The 12,113-nt window shown below is 41.8% G+C and overlaps 1 long non-coding RNA gene across 1 annotated transcript; it reads right to left on the reverse strand.

Moving 5' to 3' along the window:
• Window positions 1–1,517: 1,517 nt before the first annotated feature.
• Window positions 1,518–3,756, reverse strand: LOC149916231 (uncharacterized). Its single transcript, XR_016470239.1, has 3 exons — window positions 2,857–3,756; window positions 2,400–2,507; window positions 1,518–1,927 (listed from the first exon to the last, which is right to left on the reverse strand). It is a non-coding gene; the product is annotated as an uncharacterized LOC149916231 (long non-coding RNA).
• Window positions 3,757–12,113: the final 8,357 nt, after the last annotated feature.

Consider the following 12,113-nt stretch of genomic DNA (forward strand, 5'->3'; position numbering starts at 1 on the left):
TATTTCTTATTACTTAACCTTCACCACACATACACCCTTCATTTGATGTCCCATGAATTTTGGTTTTGTACTGCTCCTTGATATGTTTGTTGCACCTCTCTCCCCAATTTTTGGAGGGAAGGAAGGTGAAAGAGGATGTTACTTTCACTCAGGAGGGGCTGCTGCCTTTTCTTAAGGGAGGCAATCACAAGGGGAGGGTGTAACAGTGGATCTCTAGGGAAAATTATAAGAACAGGAATTTCCAATAAAAACACTTCCCTGCTGTACTCATAAAGCTTCTAGCAAGCTATGGTTTAAGGTTTTCCTGGTTATAAGAGATCTCTCTATTTCTAACAGCCTATTACCATTTTTTCCCCTCTTGAACCTTTCACACTAATCTAAGCTTTTGGCATCCACAAGACCCAATTGCAAGGAGGCCTGTCCATTAATTATGCTGCTGTACAGTCAGGTACGCATTTTGAAGCTTTATACATTTTTCTTAACAGAATAAAACCTTTCAACATCCGAAATTTATATTTCTTTGCTTTCAAAAACCCCTCTGATTAATGCAGCTGCTTTGCTGTTTTTTAAAACCTTAAGGAACAACAGCCTTACAGAACTTACACCTGCTGGAGAAGAAAAGCTACAGACTGCATCACTTTGCTACGTTGCTTTGAATGTAAATGAAAATCACAGACATCTTTAAAGGATTGTTTCTTATAAATATGGAGATCGTTTAGCTTGAGATTTGCAAGCATGAGTCTGCACTTCCCCTGAAAAGCAAAGCATTTTCTGCTGTGCACTGTACAAGGCCTTTCACACAGCAGCAATTCGAGAATATTTGGCAATGTTTCTATTTTAAGTACTGAGCCTCTTTGATATAATGGCTTTTACCCCACTAGAGAGATGTCTACACATGGAAAAGACAGCACTCATGGGCAGGTACATCTTGCCCTTCTATATGGAATTGTATCACCTTCTATACATACTGAAAGTAGTTTAATTCTATACAGATGAACTGGAATTTCATGGCTGGAAGTATAAGATGTGCTTTGAAGTAGCACTCATGGTACCTTCCTTCCAATAGGTTTGCCTGGCCACCGAGGGAGCATGAAGATACCCAGGATGAAGGATGTGTGGAAATGATATCAAAGTATTTTTTGGAGAAAATGTCAGAGCAGTAGAAAGTACGGATGATTTGTAGGTTCTCTACCGAAATGGCTTTCAGTCACACTCACTACAGTATAGAGAAAGGCCTCCAAGGCACTGGAAGTTTTAGCAGAATCTAAAACCATTCCCTTCTAGACCTTCATCCCTCGAGTTGAAAATATTCTGTCAGCATCTTAAAAAAAAAATAGAGGAACAACAGCTATCTGACATCAGTACTGCTGTAATTAAGTCATTTTTACACCCGCTTTATAATGAACATGGTGGAGCTGCCAAAATATTTGACTCTGCAAAAGAACTGGTTTCTTTGCTTTAAGTACTGCTATACAGCTGTGAGGAGAAAAAGCAGCTTTAGGATGATCTTTAACCTTCCACTCTAATCCTAAGCCTCAGCTTTGGCCAGGTAGCAGAAATGTCTCCCTAAAATACATTTTTTCTTGATTTATGTGAGAGCTTATATCAAATGACATCTAGTTTTTCCATTGACATCAGGCTGTTATTAAATGTTAGCAAACATCCTATCTCTAGAATGCTAAGATAGGAAAACAAAATATCCTCTATCCCAGATGGCATTTCATCTTTCATACTTGATTTTTTTTCTGCTGGGAATAACAACTAAGATTGTGTTTTCTTGCGTTGCTGTCTATTCAGGTCTTGTGTAACATCAACAAAAGACAGGCTCTCATTCTTACCTTCTGTCAAAGGACATCAAGAAGAAATCAGCTGAAGCTGGCAAAACTGTTCAGCTGTGATTTTGCTAGATCAGAATCACAGCAAGGTTCTGCAAAGAATGACAACAGATACCTCTCAGTTTTCATGCATCAACTAAATTAGACTGAACAAAGCAACTGCCTACTGTATTAAAACTAACTAAAATTTAGCTTTGTGTGTGCAGAAGACATTCTGTGTTTACGAAATGCTGATGCTGTGCTCGGCACCATAAAACATGGGGGAGAGAGAAGGGAAACGAGAAGTACCAAGGCAAGCACAGAGATTAAAGTGGGCTGTTATAAAGATACAGATTGACAAAACATCCAGAGCTTGATTACACGTGCTTTTTTGGTGGATGTCCCCCACTGATATCAGGCACAGTGGAGGAAAGCTGTGTTTGGACACCTGTATCACCTGTATAACATGAGAGGCTCAGAGGCCTCTCAAGTTGATGTGGCTCTAGCTGTGTCACAGGGTATTTCCATGGAAGCCCTAGTGAGACACTGGATATTGGTTGCTCATTAGTGTCAAAGAACACTTACAGGATTTGTGCTTCTGAGTAGAATCTCCAAGAGAATCCACTAGGAATGTTCATAATGTCTTGATCAAATTGATATGAAAAGATCTTAGATTAGCAACTGATAAAAGACCTAAAAGGCAAAAAATGATTATCAGGTCATATTCCTTACAGAAAGTACCAAGTGGTTTTCAGCTGAAGACCTGAGTCCCCAGGGTTGTACTGATCACTAATGTTGCCTAAATCTAACAAGCTACAAGCCAAAGTACAAAATCCATTTCTTCAGGGGGCTTCCAGTGGATCTTCAGCAATAAAAAAGAACCAGAATAAGTAAATTTGGTAGCAAAGCATAATTAACTTTTACTAATGCCAGGAACCCAGATTTCTGGTTGTTATCTCCCAGGTAAATGCTATTTTAGGCACTGAATACACGGTCTCATGCTATGTGTCAAACCCTCACCCCAGACCTCTCTGAAGCTTACACATAGGATTTGCAGATGCAGATGAAGAGGGAGAACAACAGTAGTGTGGAAGCATCTGTCCTCTCTTTATTCCCTTCATCCACTGGGTTCCTCCAGTTGCTGTTAACCTGATTTCACACAGGACATTTTTTCTCTCCAGCTATACAAGGGCTCCTGAAGTGTCTCATCCCAGTTACAGGCTTCTCATTTCTTGAGCACGGCTTTGAGATACACATGAAAACATCACTGGAAGGATTGCTAGCCATGGTGAATCCCTGTTGCTAGGTAATAAAATTGGCAGAAGAAACTGAATGTCCATAAAGCTATTTACATTGGGGGAAAAAAACTCTATCCTTGTTTATTGGGGTACTTTCAAGTAACAATTACCAACAACAAATAAGATCACGGGCTTATGTTAGGCAACTCTATGAATGTCAGTACTCACTTGTTTTGAGAGCACTAATAATATGTGAAGGATTTACAGAATCAGAAAAGAAAGTAGAAAAAAAGATTGTGGTATTCTGTATGTTGTATTTTGGTCACCTCATTTAATAAGGCTGAACAAAGGCACAAATCCATTGAGAAAAATTAGAAAGACAACAACCCAGTTTAGGAACTCCTTACGCAGAAATTTCTTTACACCAAAAGAAAACAGGGAAGCATTACTATATTCTCACCTTCTCTTTGCATGCTTCCAAACCAAGTGCTGACCATTTGAGTACTGGATTAGAAGGATTTGTCCTTGTGTAATAAATAGAGGGGTTTTTTTTCTAATGGTGGAGGGGAATGCTGTTTTCTACCTCCTGAATCACCCATTTGTTTGCACAAGGTACACCTTGTTTTAGGAAGGCTTCAGGCTCAATGAATTCAGAAAGTGATACATACTTACATACTTCATGCCCTGAGCTCTGCTTCTGCTGCAGTTCTAGACAAAAAAAAAAACCCACAAATATCCATTACTGTGAATGATACAAGCCTTCTCACCTAGCAGCAGCAGTAACTGAAATGTGAGATTACTTGATGCATATGAGACACAGAAAAGCTACTTCCTCCTTGTAAAAGTTAACTGGTTGGTCAATTTGTCAAATTATTACTTCACAGGTGACTTTCTTGTAATGCACAGGAAGACAGCATATGAGAATAGTGAAAGATATTGCACTCGAAATTGATTTGGAAATCATATCTAATAGAATATACCCTTATTTTAAATGTCTGACCTTCACTGTTTCAGTCTACCATCAGCAAACAAATTCCATCAAATCCCATCAAGGCAGGCTAAGGGAACCCATCCCAGAGAGCTGACATGAGAAAGAGAAGTCATGCATATTTTAATTAACAAGAAAACAACAATGTGCATTACAGCATAGCCCAGTCTCTGCGCTGCATGATAGGCAGACCAATGTCAAAGCAGAAGTCCTTGAGGGCTGAGGAAGGAACAAGTCTTTAATTTCTGTTTTGGGCTATCAGTACAAGCAGCTTTCCCATGCAACACTGCATATTTCTGATCAATATTCTTCTCCTCCACATACTGATTATCAGCTCTGTCGATACAGGAATGTCTCCAGTATCTAATATTACATCATTTGGAGTTACTACAAAAACCCAATGTTCCACTCCCTAGCCCGCAGGCTCCTAGCACAGGATGCAAGTTTTCTCAGGAGTTACTTGTGTCCTGCTGCAGGAGATTAAGACCTCCATTTTATGCGTGGTAGATATGAGCAACTACATTAACCTTAAGCTGAAGGAGAACATTCTGTTATATAAGCACATCCCTGCTCCCATAATGCTATTCATATTAATACAAAACACAGGGGAGATTAAGCAAGTAAATTAAATTTATTAGTGTTCTGCTGTCTGCTTCCTAAACAGTACGAGATCTTAGGGGACCAGAGACGTCCCCCTGTATGGCACACTCTGGGTTACAGAGTTACTCTGGGTTACAGTACAGCAGGACAGCTGTACTGACAGCCACTCACATCGCTGCTGCCCCATCCAGCTCAGCAGTCCTGAAGGTCCTGGGATGACTTCTACCTTCATGCAACTGAAAAGTGACTTTCTGGCAGCAGAGATTCGTGCTGCCACCACACTGTGCTGCTGCCACTTCTCCTCACGAAGAAATGGCAAAAATATGTGATAAGCTGGGGACACTGACAGCAGAGAATATGAAGATGCTGAGCACAACAAATACACAAAATAAGAGGCTCTGACCTACAGACTGTTTTCAGTATCTCTGATAAACAGAACAGCTTTGCACTGCAGAAAGTGAGAATCATTATCAAAAGCATTCAAATGAAGACAGTCTCACGCAGGAGTAGATTGCCCAGATAATTTTACAGTTCTGAAGATTTTCTTGTAAGCAGCTTTGTGAAGGGAGGCAAAGTTTGTAGGAAAAGGAAAAAAACAACAACCATGTTTAGTTGGGTCTGGGTTACAAATATCAAACTCAACATGCTTCTGGATCCATGAAGAAACAACTGCACAGAGGTTTACCTGTGTGTTTGTGTCCCCTTCAGAAAAGGAAACCATTCAGCATTTTCAATAATAAGTTCCTACTGGAACCATTGGTTTCAACTTCAGCTGAAGATAGCTGGAACTCCCAGAAACTACACACCTACAGTCCAATTAGCAAAGTGCACACACAACACTAATTCTAAAAGGCAAACAATCAGGAAAGCTGTATCGAGGTAACAGTACTTCACTTATCTGTGGCAGTACCAACACCTTAACCCTATCCTCTTTTCATTTACTTATTTTCAAGGCAAAAGTGAAGTTACTCTTCTCAAGTTGCAGAAGTGATTAGCTCAAAAAAAAAAAATGCAACCATCATAGCTGTAACAAATCATACACTGTATTATTATTAATATGGGAAATTCAAACATAAAGGAACAGATTCATTCCTCTCCTAAGGCTCCGAGGAGACCTCATTGCAGCCTTCCAATATTTGAAGGGAGCATATAAACAAGAGGGGGTACAGCTGTTTACATGGGTGGACAGGCCAAGAAGGAATGGTTTTAAGCTGAGACAGGGGAGGCTTATGTTAGATATTAGGAGGAAGTTTTTCACCCAGAGGGTGGTGAGGCACTGGAACAGGTTGCCCAAGGAGGCTGTGGATGCCCCATCCCTGCAGGCATTCAAGGCCAGGCTGGATGTGGCTCTGGGCAGCCTGGGCTGCTGGTTGGCGACCCTGCACACAGCAGGGGGTTGGAAATGATGAGTATTGTGGTCCTTTTCAACCCAGGCCATTCTATGATTAAGGAATTTTTAGTCAATAGATACATTTGATATATACAAGACTCTTTAAGTCCACTTTAATATTCCATCTGATGTTACGAACGTGGCAAGGTGGGTTTAAGTGTAACATACAGTGTATTTTCTAATAGAAGACATAACAGCTGCATGTCAAACTCTCATGCCATTAACAACTAGAAAAGCTTTGTCTTTGCTCTAAATGGCAGCATATTTGGAACAGGATGCTTTGAGTCTTGGACCCATCTATCATCATTAACCACTAACTGGTTCTAATGCGAGTTGTGCTTAAATAAAAACAGGGAGAACAAGGCAGATGTATGACACTAACTACACAGGTTTAGGGATCCTGTTCTCATGTCCCACTAGGTTGAACACATGATAACCCACTGGACTAGGAGAAGCTGCTCATCAGAGAAAGTATTTCTCGGAGAATGCACAAAAGAGGAAGAAATTTGCTCCTTTCTCTGCACATACATAACTCATTAATGCCAGCTTTGTGTTGAGGCAGAGTCAAAGGGATGTTTTTCCCTCACAAATTCAGTGCAAGAAACAGAACTCTGACAGAGTAGTGGCTGAAGTCCCTTCCGCTGAATTTACTGCATTACACACATTAGGAAACATCCAGAGTTAATGAGTGCAGAGATTAAAGAAGCAGAGATAATCACAAGTCCTGCCCATGGCCGTTCCTGTCAGGAATACAGCTTACAATAACTGCCCAGACTCTCCTCTTCCTGCTCAGGTCACTGTTGATGAGGATTGGAAACCTTGGCAATGATGAGGAGAGTTTCTCCTTCTATAATCCAGGGGCATACAACAAATTGCTTATCTCCAATCTGCAATTCTCCCCTCCACCCATCTGGAAATTTGGATTAATTAATCAATGCCCTTATGCTTTCAAGGTCACAGAAAATGAAAGGCACTCAGCAAAACAGATGCACTGACAGTGATTATTACTTTTTTAATGTAAGCAGAAAACCTGTGAGGCAAAAACACCTTCATCTGTGCCATATCCTCCAGGATGAGATTCCACAGCTCCCTTGTAAACCTCAAAGCTCCTCAAGGGAAATACTCAACGTGATAGGGAGTAAAATGAAAGTGTCATTACGACAGAGAACACCTAACAAGCTGGGGATGCCACTGACAGTGAAACTGCAACAATACAGAAAGTTGTGGAAACAATTTCAGGAGACGAACAGCAACTGAAACCACTGGAAAAGAAGAAATGAAAACTTAACTGGGGAAACATTCTGATTTTGGAGATCAAGAAGCATTAACTGGTTAAAATTCTGGAAGATCCTGAAGGACCACTTAATTTCAGCACTGCTTCAATGGTGGATTCTTCATCTTCAATCTTGATAAGGCCATTGAAAAGAGCAACTATGAAGTGTATCTGCAAAATAACATTTGAACTTCATGCCAACACAAGCCAGGCTTCAGTCCTGCCTTACAACAATAAAGTACAGAGAGAGATGCACCAATTTGGTTCCACTTTTTCACTTAAAACCTTATTGCAAGGGGTTTTGCGAGGAAAAAAATGAAATAAAATAAAAAAAATAAAAAAATAAAAGAGCAAAATTCAGTGCCTGCAGTTCAGCAGCTGGGGGGGGAAGAGGTCCCAGTAGGTAAAGGAGCTTCTGACACCGCCTGGAACAACAGAGGCCATCACACCAGAGCTGCAGCATCACTTTGGCCTCAAACCAAATTCATCTCCCTCAATGCTGACATGTGTTGACAGACCTGCATGAAGATATTTTTGTGATGGGAACAGAACTGCTATGTAATAATCAAATACTGAGATGCTGTAATTTCATTAGCACTGAGAAATCCGGGTAGTGAGGCTGCTGACTGTCAGCTTCCATTCAGATCAAAGTAGGACCAATTAACCATGCGAGACGTTGATTAATGGAAATGAATCTGTCAGTTACTGAGGAAGTCACACAGCTACTAACAAAGCAACTTAAGCATCAGGTAACACAGCTGAGTATAAAAATGAAAGTAATAAATCAAATACTTTGAATAGAACATTTTTACTAGCCTGTTATTTATGCCACTGTGAGTAATCCCACTTATCCCTTTAGCACAGCTGGATAGAAGAGGATGGATGATGAGCTGACAGTATCACAGGGAAACCTCCAGATTTTCTAAAATAAGCAATAAAAGGGGCATTTAATCTCTTTTATGCATCTTGTAGCCTCTAGTTTGTCAATAAATTACTTGTTCAACTTGTGGAAGCTTGCACTTTTGGCAAACATACATAAACTTAATACTAAAGTTATGGCAATACATTTTTATTATTGCTGCTATGCCTGTCATTAGTATTACAAAATAGTACTGAGCAGGAGCAGAACACTCTTCTCTTCCTGCATGCATCTCTCTGCTTCTGGCTCTCTAGAACTAAGAGCTTTAAATGGTCAGCAAGGTGAAGTCCCTGCACCCTGCATGTTTGTCACGTTCACGCGGCCTAAGGCCACACGAAGAACAAGCTGCAAAATGAAATCACACACGTGAATAAAAAATACATTTTAAAAGGGAGAAAATCACAATACGAGGGCTTACTTCTGAGTTGAACAGACACAGCTGTTTTGGAGATGGTACGAACAGCAATCAAAAGAACACTAAGCAGCAGGAAAGCTTTCTTGGTAAATACTAGACTCCTGGCAGTGACATTCTCCTCCTACACTTTATAGCTATATACAGTACAGGTGTGTATGTACATAGTAATAAAGTAGTTAGGCCACTAAAATCTACTGGCAATAGTTGTGGAAGGAATCAATTCTAAATTCTGACCATAAGGATGTCAATACAAAGTCAGAGGGAGAAAAACAAAACTGAAAGAAATTGCTTGAAATAATATGCTGAGGAAAGATGGGGTGCACCTGAAACAACAAAAGAAGCTGTGGGACAAAGGAGAAAAAAATAACAGACTGAACAGAGAGACAGCAGGACAAGGGGAAATGGTTTTAAGCTGAGGGAGGGGAGATTTAGGTTGGATGTCAGGGGGAAGTTCTTTACAGAGAGAGTGGTGAGGTGCTGGAACAGCTGCCCAGAGAGGCTGTGGATGCCCCGTCCATCCCTGGAGGTGTTCAAGGCCAGATTGGATGGGGCCCTGGGCAGCCTGGTCTAGCATTAGGTGGAATGGTTGGTGGCCCTGCGTGTGGCAGGGGGTTGGAGATTCATGATCCTTGAGGTCCCTTCCAACCCTGGCAATTCTGTGATTCTGTGATCCTTAGCAATCCACCCTCATGAAACTACATCAGCTTTACCTGTAGGCTCCCTTTCACTTTAGACCTTAGAGCTTTTTAAATGCAACCAGTTAAATCTATTTAATTTTTTTTTAAGTTTCATACAGAAAAGATGATATGCTAGCTGCTTCTCCCAGATGGAAATCAACGAGTATACTGCAAACTGTCTGAAAGATAACACACCAGGCATAGCCATACCAACCCGACAGTTCACAAAACCCAGCCACTACTGTGTGATAAAAACACCAGCAAAAAGCACCACAGCTATTTGGCAAGAGACAGAAGGAGTTCTAAGTCTCACCTCTAAAAGGAATTCCACTACTCTGAAAGATCAAATTATTCAAAAGTGTCCCACTCCTAATTGTTTAAATGTATTTTCATCCTTCAGCCATTTTTCCCTTCCCCAAACTATGAGGAATGGCCATTCTATAAGGACAATATGAATGGCTGCTGTTGATGTACTACTTTAGCTCAGTAACTCAGCTTTGACAGAAGGCTGAACTCTTGTCTTCCTCCTACAGAATCCCTCAGTACATCTGCCATGAATCACTCCTAGAAAGCCAGGCTACAAAATGTTGTAGAAAATGGCTCGTTTGAAGCTACTGCTGAATCGGAGCATACTGATTCAATGCATGCATGCTGCCTTTCTCTGACATTTCTATTCCTTCTCCTGTAGTTTCCAAGGAGGTCCCAGGTTTACAAGGCAGCTCAGCGCACTCTTTTGATAAGCACAATCTGAGAAATCCTCTCAGGGAAGCAGTGATTAGAGTAAGCAACCAGGAGGCCCATGCTGTGTTCCCTGCTCCATGGCTGAGCTTTCTGAGTGACCTTCGCAAGTCCTGGAACGCCTGCATTTCCCTACCTGCAAAACATTCTGATGAACACCTCCCTTCTGAAAATGCAACGACATCATTTATTATGGAAATGGTGCCTCAAATGTTAGCCTGGCTTCTGGGTTGTAACATCAGGCAAAATCCAGAACTGCTAGATGACAGAACTGCCAATCTGTATTTTCTAACAGACAGAAGCATCTTAGTGTGACCAACAGTTCACTCCTGTGCCCAGAGGTTTTGTTTCAGATGAGGCAGCAGTTACTCATGCTATTTTCACCTTATTCACATCAGCCAAACCAGCAACATGAGGGCAAACCACAGAAAGAAAAAATAAATATAAAACATATCCCACATAAACAACAAAATAATACACCTTTATTTCTTGCGTTCCGTTTAATGAAGCTGAAGGACAACTAGTTAGCCTAACCTCACCTTGGTTGAGCACATGATGCTGGCAGCAGGCAGTGCTCAGACCTGGGATTAATGCTATTAGCTTAGCACCCTCAAGCATGCAAATGTATTTTAACAGTGGTGAAGTGGCATCCCCACATCAGTACAGGTCAGCACGGACTCCCACAGATGGCTTCCAGACTCCTTCATGCCCCGCAGTGACCCTGCCTGGCATAAACAGAGTTTATTTTCACTGTTAATGAGCCAAGATGTGAGTTATAAATGGAATATATAAGTGCAGCCTTGCCACTGCACCGCTGTCCTTCCCCTCAATAAAGTGTAACATCAGGTAGCTGTGGAGCAACCTGTAACAGGCAGCAAAATGGGAAAGAGGCACAGCTGCAGCGTGCCCAGCCAGCTGGACAAACACAGAATAGCCAGGGTTGGAAGGGACTTCAAGGATCATGGATCTCCAACCCCCCTGCCACATGCAGGGCCACCAACCTCCCCATTTAATACTAGACCATGCTGCCCAGGGCCCCATCCAACTGATGTGCGGAATCAAACTCTCTAACCCACGTAAGGTGATAAGAGCAGGTACGTCTTTATTTCAGCGCTGCGCCACACACCGGGTGCAAGGGGGATCACTCCTCCTAGCCTGCACACCAGAGAATAGGATCCCAATACATTGATAAACCAATGCATACATATTCAGAAGTGTTACCCAAGACCCATTAACATATTCATTAATTCATTTACATACTGTCCTTCTCCCCAGTGCATGCGCAGTAGCATCCATGGGATGAAGGCTTGACGTCTTCCTCCCCCTCTGGTGGTCGTTCCGGGATGAAGTCAGACATCTTCCTTGCCACGTCCTTCCAACCTTTGTCCCAGTTTTGAGCTCTTCTCCCGCCCTGCATACCTCAGCAATTCCTAATTCTGCCTATCTTTTCTCCCCCTTGCTTTCTTAGGGGCCCTTTCCTGCTGACTGGAGAAGGCTCCCTTTTGAGAATGTGTCTGGGCTAGCAAAAGGTTAAGCAATAAGTTCCCCTTGAGCTAGCAAGAGGTTAAATTAAGTGATGCTATTTGCGAATTTCTTTTGAGTTCGCAAAACCAAGCGATGTTATGGACCCCTTACATCTATATGTTTCTATATATTTATATTCTGTGATCTTGTATTCTTCAGCTTATTATCTTATCCTGCTTGCTACATTCTTGGCTTCCTTTACAGCTGGCCCATGTTTACCTTTCATACCCTAACTCACAACCTGGCCTTGAACACCTCCAGGGATGGACGGGGCATCCCTGGTGTTCCAGCACCTCACCACTCTCTCTGTAAAGAATTTCCCCCTGACATCCAACCTAAATCTCCCCTCCCTCAACTTCAAGCCATTTCCCCTCGTCCTGCAATTATCTACCCTTTCAAAGAGTTGATTCCCCTCCTGTTTGTAGGCTCCCTTTAGGTACTGAAAGGCTGCAATGAGGTCACCCCGCAGCCTTCTTTTCTCCAGGCTGAACAAGCCCAGCTCCCTCAGCCTGTCCTCATAGGGGAGGTGCTCCAGTC

Source organism: Phasianus colchicus, chromosome 12 (assembly GCF_987193195.1).
Source record: "Phasianus colchicus chromosome 12, bPhaCol1.hap1.1, whole genome shotgun sequence".
In the NCBI taxonomy this organism is placed as follows: Eukaryota; Metazoa; Chordata; class Aves; order Galliformes; family Phasianidae; genus Phasianus; species Phasianus colchicus.